This window comes from Diadema antillarum, unplaced genomic scaffold, assembly GCF_040938485.1.
Source record: "Diadema antillarum isolate AM-2024a unplaced genomic scaffold, OU_Dant_1.0 scf00000088, whole genome shotgun sequence".
Lineage (NCBI taxonomy): Eukaryota > Metazoa > Echinodermata > Echinoidea > Diadematoida > Diadematidae > Diadema > Diadema antillarum.
The window spans coordinates 1,036,350-1,053,465 of record NW_027270977.1 but is presented as its reverse complement, the minus strand read 5'-3'; the positions used below and the strand labels follow the sequence as shown (position 1 = coordinate 1,053,465).

At 39.5% G+C, this 17,116-nt stretch overlaps 1 pseudogene; it reads right to left on the bottom strand.

Annotated features, from left to right (window-relative positions):
• Nucleotides 1-17,116, bottom strand: part of LOC139718091 (regulator of G-protein signaling 22-like) — a 43,064-nt pseudogene that overhangs the window by 9,084 nt on the left and 16,864 nt on the right.

Sequence of the window (17,116 nt, the reverse complement as noted above, 5' to 3'; positions counted from 1 at the left end):
GATAGATAGATAGATAGATAGATAGATAGACAGATGGACAGATAATACGCAGAGAGACAGAATGATTAATAACTACTGTATATAATATTGACTGGCCTCGAGGGAGATACCAGAAAATATTGCCCAAACTGAAAGAATATTGCCCGAGTCGAAGACGAGGGCAATATTCTTTCAGTGCGGGCAATATTTATCTGGTATCTCCCTCAAGGCCAGTCAAAATCATAATTATTACCAATCCCCAAGATAAATTAGGAAAATATGTGAATACGGCTATACACTATGATATAGATCAAGCCACATTTGACAACCTGTAGATCATCACCAACATGTCGAATAATTGAAAATTGTTCATCAATGTATACCATTCAACTCCAACTTCCAAGATATATGTAGTTGTAACAGGCGAACTTCAAACATCTGAACGTTTTTACACTTTAATTTTGCTTCTGTTTCAATTTGGAGAGTTGCAATAACTGATTGTCACTGTGCAGTTATTGAGCACAAATGGACTATTCATTGTTTGACGTGTAGTGCTGCTGGAAGTGGTCAACCTTGTATGAGTTGATTTATCGGCGTTCTTCTGCGGTGTGTGTAACCGACACGCAGCAACGTCCTTGAATGTCTTCGCTTTGTGGTCGACCAGAATGTTTACATTTAAAGTGATTGGCGAGACCGGAATGTTTACATTTAAGGTGATTGGCGAGACTGGAATGTTTACAGTGCACTCCCGTAATAACGAACACGGTTATAACGAAATTCTGGTTATAACGAAGTAAAAATTTGGGCTGCAATGTCATCCACTCTATGTATTTCTATTGTTTATTTGTTCGGTTATAACGAAATTCTGATATAACGAAAGAAAACTGCCGGTCTCGAGGCCTTCGTTATAACAGGAGTCCGCTGTATATGTAAAACCCCTGGTGCTCGTGATATGCTCTAATGTCGCCTGCTGAACTCTACGACCCTGCAAAATACCAACTGCAATTGCCTCGCAAAACTACCTTGTACAGGTAATAATTGGATATATAACGCTTCCATTATGATACAACAGTCAAATATCGGCTGGCAACAAATGACATTCTATAGTTGTAAGTTTTGTGAAAACAGAACTTCCATAGAAATATAATGACCTCCCCATCCCAGCAGAGGAAATAATAAAAGGACATGAAAAATTGTAATCAAACACCTGTTGATATCAATATCCTAAATGTATAATATTCCATGTTTAAGGTTTATCATCCCAACTGGACTGCCGCGTTCACATTACTATAAATGGGTGACGAGACATGTTCAAGCAATCAGCACGCAATCATTAGCTATGCTGACAGATCATCAAAGAATATAGCGGTTGCATTACTGATTCCATTACAAAGCTGCCGTCAGATGGTAAAACGGTCTAACTCGAAAATTTGACTTTTTGAGGTAAATTCACTTTCCGGGACATGTGAGGGTGCTCTTTCCAATGGTGCTATCGAGAAAATCCCATCATGTCTTGTTTTTGAGATAATTTCCGCTATCTTGGTACTTTTTTGTATTTTTCCTTCAGATTTGATGGTAAAACAGTCTATCTTTGAGTTAGCCCATTGTCGGTAATATCTTTTGGAGGTAAAACGAGCTATCTTTTACATAAACCACATAACCTTCTTAACTGAGATCTTTTAAATCATCGCTGTCAGATGGTAAAATGGTCTATCTTTGAGTAAGACCAGTTTACATAGTGTTTGTGGTCTATCTAGAAGATAGATCATTTTACCATCTTATGATGTGTAGCGGGAGTGTATACATGTGCTGTGGTTAAACAGTCTATCTGCACAAAAATCTCATTTATTTTATAATTAAAACCCCAAATAAGCACAAAATTCTTCAGTTATCAGTGTTTAATATGCTTCTTCTTGTCCCATTGCTAAAAATGCATTATACCCATCTCCTAAAAAAGCTCAAACCTCTAAACTTTAAAGTCATTTTTCTCAGAACAGCCATTTTCGAGATAGACTGTTTTACCATCTGACAGCCGCAGGGTCTCAGTTCCTGCTTGTGGATGAATAAATCTTTTGCTGGAGTGAACCACTGCTACTCATCCTTAGTCTATGACTGTATCTCAAAGTGGACGAATAGCACTTTGGTATAGGCTTGAAACTCAATGGGTACAGTATAGGTTAAATCTCATCAGTGTGCTCAGGATTTACGAGGAAGGAGTATAAAGTATTCTCATTACAACTGTTGGTAACAATCAGAATGCAGATGTTTTACTTTGACCATGCTTCATAATGCAAAGATATAGAAAAGACCAAGGATGATACCAAAAAAAATACCACTGACTGACCTTGTTGTAGAGTGACCGGTCACTGTCCTTCATGTCCAGCCAGGGCACGAGGAGACAGTCCAAGATGTGTTCCTCCACGCCATCAAAGAGCTCCTCATAGGGCGGGTCCAGCTGTCGGTAGACCTGGTATCTCAGGGCAGGGGGGCAACTGATGTCGAAGAAGCACCCCTCCACCACATACTTGGACTGGATTGACTGTGAACAATGAATTATCCACATGAAATGAGTCTGCATAGTATCATACAATTTTAGAAATTATTCCACACATCACCTATGAAATGTTTCACAATCAGGCCTACCAGCTTATAGTTCCAAACTTTATTTCACTCTATTTCGCTGTTTGGTGTTCATAACCAGCTAATCTATCTTTACCGGTAGACACATTAACAGAGACTCATCCATATACCAGTAAATACGAAACAATTAAACAAGGATGTGTTTTAGCGGTCAGATGATTAAATGGCAACTTTTACATTTGTGACACTGAATAGCTGCTTAAAGTATCCAGAGGGATATAACAAGAAAATTTCTCAGAATTTACTTCAGCTGCCACAAATTAGAAGGTGCGCTCTGATGGCAGCAATATGCTCCTTAAGAGTGTACTTACCTGGGCTTTTCTGGCAAGATGGTAGGGGTTAAACACCTCTGCATAAAAGAGGGCATGGTATTCTTGGAGCTCATGCCAGCAGCCAAGGCAGTTTAGAGCAGTCTGAGAAGACAAGACAAAAGAAAATAGAGTTTTACAAGAGACAATAACCCAATATTGTAGACTCCCACCACAGGTTGTAAATATGGTTATGTTCAATTCTTTGCTGGTAAAAAACACATCAGTCAATGCAATACTCTGAACTCTGCAAGAGAAGATTTAAACACAAATCTCAAGAAAACTTCTTTCCACTTCTTATTCTCCTTTCTTTTTCTTTCCTTTCTTCTTTCTCCTTTTTTAATTCTTCTTTCAGTTTCTTTCTTCATCTTTTTTTTTCTTCTTCTACCTCTACTTCTCTCCTCTATTTCTTCCATCTTTCTTTCTTCTGCTTCCATCTTTTTCATCTTCTTGTCTTCTGCATCTTCTATTCCATCTTCTTCCATTTCTTCTCTTTAACATTCATATATTCTTTCCTTCTTCTTGTCCATTACTGTTGCTGTTCTTTTTGTCATTATCATTATCACTACGATTAACATCATCACCATCACTGTCTTTGTCATAATCATTATTCTTCCAATTAAGAAAATACTGGCTGCATACCTCATCCTGTCTGCTCTCCAGGAAGCTGCGGATGAATCCTCCGGCCTTTTTCTCCTGGTACAGGTCCCGGAGGAGTCCCTCCATCCTCACCCCTCCAAGGAACTCGCTCTCTACCGACGACGCCTTGCTGCTGGCAGCTGACGAGGGTCTCTCTTTCTTGGTGCCAGATGCCGGCCTGGGTTGGAGGATAATTGCAATAAGTGACAGTTGTAATTCATGGCCAGTGAAATTTACTTGTAAGAATAACACACTTTCAGATGGATAGAAAAGACTTCACAGCCAAAAGCCTTATCCTGTGCAATCCCACTGGAAGACAGCATCTCCATCTGCTAATGGTAGATGATCTCATAATACAGTCAAACCTGTTTATAGTGGCCACCCAACGGGGATGAAAAAAGTGGTCATTATAGACAAGTGGCCACTATAGACAGGTTCGTTAACATGTTTCTTTCTCCGGGAGGGAAATGTTTTTAGTGGTCGTATATATGGGCCATTCTCAGATTAAGTGTTCAATTCCATGTGAGTAAAACCGAAAAATCAACCACAAAGTAATACATTCAAAGATGTGTTTTCGGAAACTTCAAAACCGGTCAAATACGAAACAAAACGTGGAACATTCTAAATGATGGCCATTCATTGAGTAAAAATGAATTGAAATAGAGCATCATATATGATTTTTGATCACCAATCAGATACGTTACCGCAAATTTACATGTTGTAATGGACTCCTAACTCTGAATTAAATTGATTGTTTTGATCCAATTTCTGTTCAGGAAAAGACATCTGTCCCCCCTAAAGATATTGGGGGTTTTCAAGAGGTAAAGATGTTGTCATCTCTTGCTAATTGGTAGAAATTATTTCTGTGTGGTAGGTTGAAATATGCTTTTTGCTGAAATGAAATATAACCTTAAGATTCACTTTGCATTTTTAGCAAATTTCGCTTACAAATAAAATTTCGAATCCCACAAATCATGCAAAGAGAACGATCCGATCTGCAATTTCCACAGGAAACAAATATGAATTGCTTTCCTGGGGAAATAACTATTGAAAAACATCGAATCACCTTTGGTAACGTATCTGGTAAAATATAAGTAATAATTTTAGTTGTGTATGAATTAATAAATATCACCTGTTTAATTATTTACCTCATGAATTGATGTAAAAACGAATGATGTAAGCCCAAATTAACCATTTTAAACATTGAACGTAATATTTTAACTATGAAATGTAGTGGAAAAGAGCCCTAAATGTGAAAGCTGAGTTCTTCATTCACAGAGTATTCGCATCTTACGTCTGAATGTATTTATCCATCTGACTATAAATATTCATTAAGTTTTGATGGATAATGCAAGCAAGGTTTAAAAATATATTTTTGCAGGCACTTAGAAGGAAGTAGGTACAGTCTCTATGAACTCGATATGCTAAACAGTTGTTTGACCTATGGTAACGTATTTGGCTCATCCCTTTTAATGAAAATGAATAAATAATTGTTCAACTTATCAATGAATCTTGAGTAGTTCTTCATATGTTGAAAAACACTAGAATAAATATGCAACAGAACACTGAAACTTTTCTCGGAAGCGTTTCATAAACTACTTTTTACTCTTTCAAAGTTTGGTAACGTATCTGGCGTACCGTAAATGAATCTGTCGGTGAAGTTACAGAGCAATTTCTACTGAATATTCTTCATTTGAACATAACTTTAATTTTTTTATGGAAGCGTCATTCTATGCAGAATTGTTTTATGAACACTTTGTTTTACATAACATTATTTGTCACCGTGGGTGCCCTGAATTATACGTAACGTATCTGCTAAATCTGAAAAGCAAAAAACTGATATGCTGAATCTTAGCTTCGTCTTGTAAAATAAACGTTCAAAGTTGTTGCATAGAATATGAAAGTGGCTGGGTTTTATAGAATAGAACTTTGGAGTTTATGAGCACACAACGATTTGTTTGTAATAACATTTACAATTTCTTTTCAGCATTTTGATTATGTGGTAACGTATCTGTCGGAAAACATGGCATTAAGTTGTGATACACTGACGCAGAAAGAAAAATCATGTGGAAGTGTTGCTCTTTTTCACCTCTCTGTCCTTTTGGTGTAAGAATATAATCCTGAGGTCCAACAAAACGAAGCATGTAATGTGTAGGGATGAATTTTGACCAGATTTGATCCCCAGAAAGCACAAGACCAATGAGCAAAATTCGGTCACGTATCTGGGGTAACGTATCTGTGGTAACGTATATGGTCGATCATATTATTATGAGAGCGATATCTACCAAATATTTCTCACTTGTACTAAACTTTAATGTTGAATCGATGCGTCATTCCGAGGAGTAATGTATAATATGCAATTTGTCTGACATTGCAATATCTGTCGCAGTGGGTGGCGTGAAAAGTATGTAACGTATCTGTCCAAATAAAAGTGTAGAAAATCGATATTTCAAACATTGTACCGTATTCTCAATAAAGAGCTGTTGCACAAAAAATCTAAGTACTTGCAATGTATGAAGTATATCCTCAGGGTTTCATATACACAGGGTCATTGCATAGTCTTGTTATTTTCGCAATGTTGTAACACTAAAGAAACTGGTAACGTATCTGGCGGTGAATTTGGCGACAGGTTTCAAAAGGCTATAAAAAAGAAGTCAATAAAAATTTTGGAACTTTTTGAGTATTGTGATTAGCACATATGATATGCTCATCGTCCATGAAAATGATATTTGGAAAATGTGTTTGTGGACGGAGAGGAGCAATAAAACATAATTCTGAAATAGCCGGCGACACTGCGTTTTAGGGGTCTTAACGAAGTTTAACAGCAAAATTCTACACAAAAAGGCAGACAACTGCATTTGATCGTGTTTATTTTTAACAAATAAAGTCCTCGTGATATATTATAAACATTTAAATAGTATCTAATAGGTTTCAGGGAACCGCAAACTGTCATGGAATGTCGGCGACACCAAAATTCCGCATTTGAACGCTTTTACTGAGAATGGGCCACATGGCAAGTTGCTGCTATACGCAGGTGGTCAGTAAGACAGGTTTGATTGTAGTGTGTGACAAATGACAGATCAGCAGCATGAGTGTAATCCTGGCTCAGGTCATGAGAACATGTTCAACGAATTATCTCTAACTTTCTTGTGAGGGCTAAAAGATTTCTTCATAAATTCACAATAAAAACATTCACATTTAAAGTGAAGAATTTGGAATATTTAGTCAGTGACATCTTTCATATCCACACATGTGATCTGATATCAAAACTACTATTATTCATATTTGAGCAAACTTCTAATAGTAATATGTCACATGCAGTAGCACATTGCTCTTTGAAGTTTGATAACAGATAGATATTATACAAACAATAGTAAATAAAATATAGTTATACTGTTCTCACCTGTCTGCCTCTTTCTTGCTCACTTGGGATCCACTCTCATCATCTGACGCCTCACTGTTTGATCTTCTGTCCTCCTCTTCTTCATCCTCCTCTGCTTCATCATCTCCTTTAGTTTCATCTTGTTCCTTCTCCTCTGCTTTTTCCCCTGCCTTCATCTTTGACTCTTCCGATCCTCTCGGCGAGCCTATCTCCTCCGCCCGTCTCCTGCGGGCTCCCAGGGAAGGGGGCGCCGATTTGGGCGGGACTGGTTTGAGACTGATCACGCCCGGCCCGACGGGCGAGCCGTAGTTGATCGTCTCCACATTGCACTTTTGGGCAGGGTTGGGAGCCGACAGCCGACCGAGGGAGGGGACTTGCTTGGGGGTGATGGTCGTCATGGCGCTGGTGAGAGGGATGATGGGGAGTGTCTTGCTTCTCTGGTGGTTTTGGCCCTTCTGGTCGCTCTTCTTGCCCGCTCCAAGAGGGGTGATGGTGGTGGTGGTGGTGGAAGTGGTCTGTTGTGGGCGGAGCTTGGGATCAGGTGGTGGAGGGGGAGGTTCGTGCAGATGTTGATTGACATGCACTCTTGTCGGCAGCTACAGGGAGAGGCAAAATGGGACATGACATTCAAGTGCTTGATGCAATAGAGTTTGAGGGGTTATAAAAAGAGCATTGTCTACAAATACAAATATTGATTTATTTATTTAAAAAAAATGTGTGTGTGTGCATGTCTTGTACCATATGTGCATGAATCTTCTGGAATCACTTCTGAAAATTCTGGGTGGGGTTCAAGTTTGTTGAAAATAATACATATATGTAAATATGTATAGTCTTCTTGTATCATCTACATGTGATGATATCAATATATTCGTCCATGAAAAAAACAATTCATTTCTATGTGCATGTGGTAAATGGTTTGCTACATCAACATCAATCTAAAATTGTTCAGTCTCTAAGATACATCTCTCTCTGCCTGACAAATGCTGAGGAAAACTTTGGAAGGATTTTGTTTTTTCAAGAAATTACTTACTTTGCCTAGAGATTTCTTGAAATGAACTCAACAATGTCATATTGAAGAGAAGACAATTTCATGATTAATCTTAATTTGGACCACAAACCTCAGGGCCGACAGAATGAGATCTCAGCCGTGGCCAGCATGTCTTGGGGCGCAGGGGTAGCAGGGTGACCGTTGTTGGCTCGGGGTGCGGTACGGGGGCTGGTCGGGTCAGGAGCTGTTGCCGGGTGTAGATGTAGTTGTCGGGTGTGGTTGCCTGATAGGTTTCTTGCATCAAGAATCTTGGAGCCCTATGGTACAGATTGATTTATTTTTTTATTTAAATCATGTTGTTAATATTCAGTTTATGCATGTGATGCAGCAGTCATTTAGTATCCACTCAACATGAAAACATTAAAATGATACGATACATCAAAAAGTTGTCATAAAGACTGTTGCTATCATTTACAATTAGAAAGAAAGAAAGTGAAACAAAAAAGGGTCACTATGGCCTTCTGTCATGCATGTTCATATCATTTGGAAGTAAGTTAGTCCCACATATATATCTATGTGCATGGTGTACTTAACCTGTTGAGGACGAGTCCTGAGTATACTCGGTCAGGTGTCTTTGGGAAATGCATGTTGTAGCAAAATCAAACCGTCCTCAACGGGTTAATGCCACACCTCTTGTTTACCTCTTATACTTTCAAGCTTCCAATGCAAAGAGGAAGAATATGAAAAAATAAATCAGAGAATGAACAATAACAGCTAATCATCAGGCAATGAAACTGGCAACCTGGACTTCCTAGAGCTAACAAGGGGCCACCCATACCAATCCTATGAGACCCAAACTATATACAGAAAAAGGAAATTATGATCACATACTGTTTGGTAAAGCAACAAAACAAAGCAACAGTGTCCCCATTCACAAACTTATGTGCACATTCTGATTATGGCTTTGGGCATTTCATTCTGGGAGTATGTTACTCCATAACACTGATTAGCCCCTTTAAAATTAAAAAAAAAAAAGTTGATCTGTGCAAACTCACCAGTAGAGCAAAAGGGGTTCAATGATAGCCTGCTTCAGTTGAACCAGCTTGGACATCGATGACCAGTGTGACGGGTTCCGCAGGCCAAGGCGATCGCGCATTTCGGCCGGAAGCTCACAGTCGCCCCCTGCCTTGAGGTACTTGTCTCGCAGTTGGGAGAGGAACCTTTAAAAAAAAGAAGAGTAGAAATAAGATGTTTGTTCATCCTTTGCTATTGTGACAAAATGATGGAAAGACAAAAATACTGTAAAGCAAGGTATTTTTGGGGAATAACATTTTTCAGGAACTGGAGTCAACAGCCTATCAGCCTATGTAGTTCGCGGCATAAAATTTTCAAGAATTGCTACTGGTATTCAATACATAGAGTGGTAGACTATTACTTCTGCACGCATTTTAATATTTTGCAAACCTTGGCTCTCACAAAATTTACTATATTGAAACACAAGCAAACATTTCTGGTTTTACTTGATTCATAATCAGCAAAAGACTCTTAGAGATAAGAACTGTCAGTATACTAGCAAAAAAGACAAATAGCAAGGCATGATGTATCACTATCAGTGCTTCAAAAGAAATAATGGAAGACAGTGAGACAGAGAGGGTTAGTTCTTGGAATATCTTATGCAGATTCCCTAACAGAATTTAATGACTAAGACTGGAAACCTATTAAAACAACATTAATACACACAGATGATAACTGGAAAGAGAAGTGCAGCTAAACAAAAAGTAAAGACAGAAAATGATGTCCATATATTAGTAAATTTGTCTGAATTTGGCAGTTGCTTTATTGCTTCCAGTTGCTATTGGTTTTAACCCGTTGAGGATGGGCTGATTTTGCCACAACATGCATTTCCCGTAGACAAATGCCTAAGTATACTCAGGACTATAATATCTTCAATGGGTACTTATCGCTTCCATAATGCAAAACAGACACAGCTTCAATGATATAGCATAAAAAAATATATAAGCAAAACTTCTGTTCCACACCTATCACTTTACAATGAATACTACAACCTTATAACTACAGAACCCCATGGGAGACAGCTGTGTTTTATTACTACTACAGAAAAATGGGAAATCCCTGTTCAATTTTGCATTCACACCTACATTCTCTTTGTAACCTTTATTGATTTTGATGATGATATGATTCAGCAATAAAAACGATGAAACAAATACAGAAATCATAAGTTATTACTCTTTTGCCATCCTTGAAAAGTTAGGATGGACATTTAACACTCACTGCAGCACCCGAGAGATTGTTTACCATCAGACTGACTTTAAAGGGACTGTACAGTACTGGTTGAGGTGGGGATTCATGTTTTGAGCATTCTTAAGTGAGATAATGAGAAACCTCTTATGAAATATGAAAGAGCATGTAATTTTAAGAAGGATTCAACATTTATTTGATGAAAATTGGTTTTCAAATGGCTGAGATATCCAAAAAAGTGATAATAATAAAAGGCGACATGCCACAACTTTATTAGGATCTCTTTGTTTCACCTTGTTTTCAGATATCCCAGCCATTTCAAAAGTGATTTTCATCAAATAAACTTTTGATACCCCTTAGAATCGCATGCTCTTTGACATCTCATAGAGTGGTTTCTGAATATCTCGCAAAACGTAAAAAGTTAAATCCTCACCTCGACCAGAATTGTACACACCCTTTAAACAACCACCTGTCCTCTTCTCCATCAAAAATTTTCCTTTCTGACTCACGCTTTCTTGACATCCTGGTCCTCTATCATGGCCCCTCTGTCGATGTCCAGCCAGAAGTTCCAGTACTTCTCCCCCTCCGTGCCCCAGAGGAACTTCTTGAAGGCGTCCAGCCCCTTCTTGTTGGTGAAGTCCAAGGTCGGGCGTGGCTTGGCAAAGAAGGCATCCCTCTCATCCTCCTCCTGGTCCTCATCCTCCTCCTGGTCGCTGTCAAAAAGGGAGTCGGCCTCGCCGCTCCCTGCATCCCTGGCGGAGGAGAGGGTGGTGGAGAGGCGACTTGCCGAGCGGTCAAGTTCGTCAGGAACCTGAAGGAAAAGAGATAGCAGTGATAAAATGGGGCATGCAGTCTGTATATACCACTAGTGATTTAAACCTTGTCAGAATCTTAAACAGTATGTGAAGGGTTTGTTTGCAAAAACCGATAAGTCCATTTTTGAAGATTTTAAAGTACGATCTCTGTCATAAAGTACAAAATAATACCTTTTAAATGATATATTGGTCACTACATATAAAGGTATATTTCTGAAGTTGTGGTCAAAAGAAGCAAAAATTTTCTTATTATTCTCTTTATTTTTCTTGACCTTTGATTGCAAATATCTCCGTTTGGCAAATATGGACTTATCGGTTTTTGCAAACAAACTCTTCATGTACATTTGTGCTACCCAGCTCATGTGCAAAGACATATAGGGGCCTACACATCTAAAAAAGCAGGGGAAAACAGGAGAAATAATTTGTTTGGCTATAGTTTTGCAACATCTTAACTCTCAAACTGTATTGCTTGATAGTACGATGCAGTGCTTGCACTAAACCTGTCTTCAGGAAATACAAAGTCTGATGCAGTTAGCTTTGGCTGTATGCTGCTGAAGTGCAAATGAGATGTTGCATTGGACTTTGAGGCATCACAAATTCCAGAACAATGTACATGTACATAATAAGCATTGTACTGACCTGCAGGGTCAAAGTTCGTGAGGTCATTGGACTTTGAGGAGGCAGCTCCAACTCCATCTGTTCTTCCCAGTTCTCCGTCAAGTCGGCCATCTTGACACCTTCCAGTTGGAGGAAGTGATCTTCGATGAATTTGTCCACCTCCTCCTCCTTCGGACTCTCCGCCGCCACCATGATGGCCTTCTTGAGAGAGACGCACACCACCAGACTTGCAGCATCATCAATGTTTCTGATCCGGATCACTTTGGGAGCAGGTGGGGATGCAACAGCAGGGTCATCCTGGATCTTGCCATCCGCTTCACCCGCAGGTGTCTCATTTGGTTCGGCATTGTTATTGATCTCTGTCAGGTCAACGGATTCCGTCTCGTCAAGTTGTTGGCTTTCTGTTTCACATCCACTCTCCCCGCTCTCCACAGACGCCTTTTCGTCGGCTTCACCATTCTCCTCGTCATCCTCCATGACTGGTTCCGGCTGCCGGTGGATGTCCAAGTGAAAGGCACCCCCATAGCCACGCCCTCTTTTCTCAGTGTCAGCAACCATGCACGCACTATCACCAATGGGGGGCCTCCACTCTCGCAGTTTTGGCGGACTGTCGAACAGTCGCTCCCTGTTTGGCAAATCAGACACACTGTCCATCGTCAAGTCCTGAAAGCTGCTGCCGTGCGACATGCTCAAGGGATCGAACCTAGAGGGACTCGCGAACCCGCTGTCGACCGTCGTCGCCTGGCCGCTCATGACGCTGCAGGGCCGCGAACTTCCGAACTGGGTCCCCGGCGGCCCCACGGAGCTGGAGGGGCGCCTCTGGAGGGAGCTCGTCGTGGCCGTCGACGATGATATCTTCACAGAGGAGAACCACTCCTTGGTTTGTGTGGTTGAGGCAGACCCCATGCACACAAACATGTCGCGGATAGCGACGGCCTGTTCGTCAATCTTTGGCGGCTCAATGGGCGGGGGCTTCTCAATTGCAAATGGTTCATACTTTGGGTCAATGTACAAATTCAAAGGAGTATCTGTTGCCCTGTCTGCAACCTAAAAGAAAAAAACAAATAGAATGCATTTAAACAGAATTAGTTTGACAATTACATGTATATCACATAAGATATTTCATTTATATTGTATATGTCATAAATATATTTAATGAATATATTGTTTTGCGTGTATCATATTATACCTTGGACTTGGAATTATTTAGCAATTTTTTTCTCTCTCTTGTTCTGCCTATTATATCAAAGTAGTTTTGCCTCCTATTATTCCTCTGTGTCCATGTCTACATTGGTACTATAATATTCCTTTTGTTGTTCCTTCTATATTGTTTCCATTTGTTTTATTTTTCATCAAAATGCAGAAATAGCTGTACTAAAAGGTGGATGTATGTCCAGGGCAGAATACAAGGACCAATTCACAGGAAATACATGCAATTTATATGTACGTGTATATATCTGACAAAACATTTGTACATATGACATCAGGGCATTTTTTGTTTTCTGGGGAGTATTCTTTCAACCTTGTTGCAAATTCAGACAATATCACTTTACTGATATGAAAAGACCTGAAAAGGCAAAATGTGCACCATTTACCTTAAAGTCCCCAGGAAAAGGGAACATGTTGCACTTATATAATGTGTGCAAATGGGTGCAAATATGAAGTTTTACAGATCACTTGAACAACTACACTCAAAGAGAAAAAAAGAATTATAGTAAGCTGTATGGGATTGATGCAATCATCTTGTTGCTATGATGCTGTTTAATCCTGTTTCCCATCACTGGAGTTATACAATATGCAGTACTAGGAAAGCTAGCATCTTAATGCAATGATGTCTGGTCCTTACCTCTGTCTGTGAGATGAGTTTGGCCAGCCTGTATTCCAGGTAGCAGTCACTCTGGATGAATGCCGGGAGTCTCTCCGCCCTGACCCAACGGATGCCTTGCTCTTTGTTCAGACACTGCAACGAGATAATAAATATAAAGAACAGGTGTAAATCCATTTTGTTCAAGTGTTTTATATACCGTCACACTGGAAATTTTAGTGTGAGTAAATTTTCGTGCTTGGTCAGGTAAGATGAACTTTGTGTATTTTTAATTCGGCAGAACCAAAATATAAAATAGTATTATAGATAAGAAGCAAATAAATTGGCTTTTATTTTTTTACTGGTTTCTTGTCAATCAAACTGCATAGAAATTTTCACATTACAGTGCTTTTTTCAACAACAACAGCAACAGAATCACTTAGACTAAAATTGTTCAACAGGATTTCAGGAATAGAAATTCCAATGCATTTGAACTGTTCAAAATCAAATAAATAAAAAAGTATTATATACTACAAAAATATCAAAAGGAGCCTTTGCAACTATGCTGCAGATTTCAATCCAAATCCTTACAAATGATTTGCAAAAACAATTGCTCAGAGGAAATTATCATTTTATTTTAAGACATCAATACTCAGGGACAGATCCAGGAATTCCATAAAGGGGAGGTGCCTTCACAAAATTAAATGGGGGTGCATGCGCCCCTTCCACCATTTGTTCTCTTTTTATTTCTTTTGTTTTGTTTGGAGCACGCCCCCTGTGCGCCCCTCTCTGGATCCCCCACTGATACTTGCTGGAGGGAAGTAATGCATTGGTTATCATGACAAGTACCTGTAGTTCTGGTAATCATCACAACTCTACACACCTGAACTTTAAAGCTGGTCTTGATGTCCACCTCCTCTTCCAGTTCTTCCGCATAGTGCCAAGGCATCTTTGGAGGCTTCTTGGCCGTTGCCACGGCAACCGCTGCCTTGTAGATGGGGTTGGGCTTCTGCTGGGAGCGGACCAAGGAGCGGAGGCGGTTCTTGAGGCTCTGCTTTTCATTGCTAACCACTTCGAAGCCTCCAGTTTCCTTGTTGAAGATGATGGGCTCCGAAAATGTCTGTGGGTTTGAATCATACATTCCTTCAATCATTGTACACTCGCCTACAGCTGCACACATATGAATGCTCTCAGTAAATTTCTTATTCTATTGTTGAAATAGAAAACAGTACAGGGTTACAAAACTGTATAGGGTTACAACCTTTCATGAACATTCATACATTTGTAACATTTTCTTTTAATTACATCTTTAATGAAAAGTACACATTCCCTCAACTTGTTGTTGACATATGTTAAATGTTTAATATAATTCTCCCTGCTTTCTGAAAGAGGTAAGTCAAGCACTTATTCATATGCTACAACGATGAAAATATGTTGAATTCTATTTGTATTTTCTTTATGTCACTGTCGTGCTGTAATGTCACAAACTGTTGCAGTCTTCTCATCCAGCAATGACAACACAAAAACTTTTTAAAATCATATCGCATTTGAATGGATTGTCCCAATTTTCCTCAAAACTTCATTGATGTGACCTACAAATATTGCTGCATTATCTCAATTCACACACTTGGGTTCCATTTCCTTTTAACAATTATAGCAAGAGCACACTAACTTGTACATACTAATGTTTCAAGGATATTGGCTGGCTAGATGTAGGTCCTACATATCTTACCGAGAGTTGTAGAAAGGAATTGAAGTAATCGATAAACAGCTCATCTGTCGCCAGGAAGTCATCCTGCAAAGAAAGTCACATGAATATAGTGAAAACATTGATGATGTCCTCTGGCTTGGTAGGAAACACCAAATTCTCCCTGGGGGAAACATATTCAGTGGTCTTAAAAGGATGGTAATTGGTATAGTTTTGGTTGAAATGGGGGATTCAGATGTTTACTTTTTCCAAGATAATTAGAAACCACATATGAAATATTAAAGAGGTACAATTCTTGGAGGAATTCAGAGTTTATTTGATGAAAATTGGTTTAGAAATGGCTGAGATATCTCAAAACAAAAATAAAACAAAGTGGCGTAAAAGGCAGGTCGCGCCTTTTATGAGGACCTCTTTACTTTTTGGATATGTTTAGCCATTTCAAAACCAATTTTCATTAATTCAAACATTTAATTTTTTATAGAATTGTATGCTCTTTTGTATTTTATAAGAGGTTTCATAAGAGGTTTTTCATTACTTCTCAAAATCCATAGGATGGAAACCTGAAGCCCCATCTCAACCAAAACTATACCTATCCCTTTAATGGGAAGGACAGGTGGTTTCTATATGATATGCCACATGCTCACTGGAGGGAAGATGACCCATTGACCTTGATGGGCAGGTGGACTTTATAGACAGGTGTTCTCTCTCTCTTAAAAAAAAAAGTTTACCTATATCTTCACCAGGGTGAAGGTTTACAAATAATGTTAAGTGCTGCATACGTGACATGAGGTCAGCTATCCGAGCACAAATCCCCAACTAGATGTTAGGTACATTTTGCCAGATTATGCATAATGTTTTGTGAGAGAAGAAAACCTCCAACACTGGAGGAAAAGAGACCAAGAAAAAAAAGTTGCAGACAAAGGATGTCATTATAATGATAGAAATAATGAATGAATATAGAAAAACAGCATTTCAGATGAGGACAGCCATCAGGAGAATGAGAAACATTAATTGTTTAACCGGCTGAGGACGAGTTAGGAGTATACTCGGCCAGCTAGTGTCTATGGGAAATGTGTGTTGCAGCAAAATCAGTGCATCCTAATCAGGTTAATATAAAAAGAGTGTGTCACATGATACTGACTTCTGGATACATTAATTCAAGAGAGTAATAACTTTTGAGACCAGCAAAAGAAAGAATGGCGAATGGGGGGGGGGGGGGGGAGGAGATGTATACAATAGGGAAACATAAGCTGTGACTGCTAACTTCAAGTTGAGAAAGAGAATTAAGGCAAATTTCGAGGAACAGAGGGGGCACTGTATTCGACTGTCACTATATTCCATTCTCCCATTCCTCTGCTTGACAGTCTGAGCAAAATACCATGTCGGGACTGATGCAGTCGTGTAAAATTTGACCTCTCGGGTCATGAAAGGCATTCTGAAATCTAAGAAGAGACTCCAAATGGAGTACAAAGACTGGAGATACTAAGTTTGAGGTTTGGTGATTGGTGATTGGTGGAGGGGGGAATGACCTTATACACTTGAATGCAATGAGGGGGGGGGGGGGGCTTTGTTATTCATAAGCAGGAATTTGAGATCTCATTCCATCTCTGAAAATGGATGCCTTTCTTGACACCAGGTCATTTGCGAGAAATTGAGGTCAATTCTTGCACTCATAAGGGCTTTTTACACTTGTAAATCTTTGCTTAGTCCCGTACCAACGGTGGGGCTGGGGGGGAGGGGGCCTTAGCCCAACCGTTGGTATGGGACTATCCTTAGCCCACTTTCTGTTTACACTCGTTTTTGCCAAAGTGGGCTAGCCCCACCGATAATCCCGTACTATCTGGCCGTGCAAAATAGCAGGGTTAGCACCGCAATTGCGGTACCAAGCAAGTGAGTGTAAACAGAACGAAAAAATAATCCTGGGCTAAGCAACGGAGACGAAGTCCGACCCTCACTGACCAATCAGAAACAAGGTA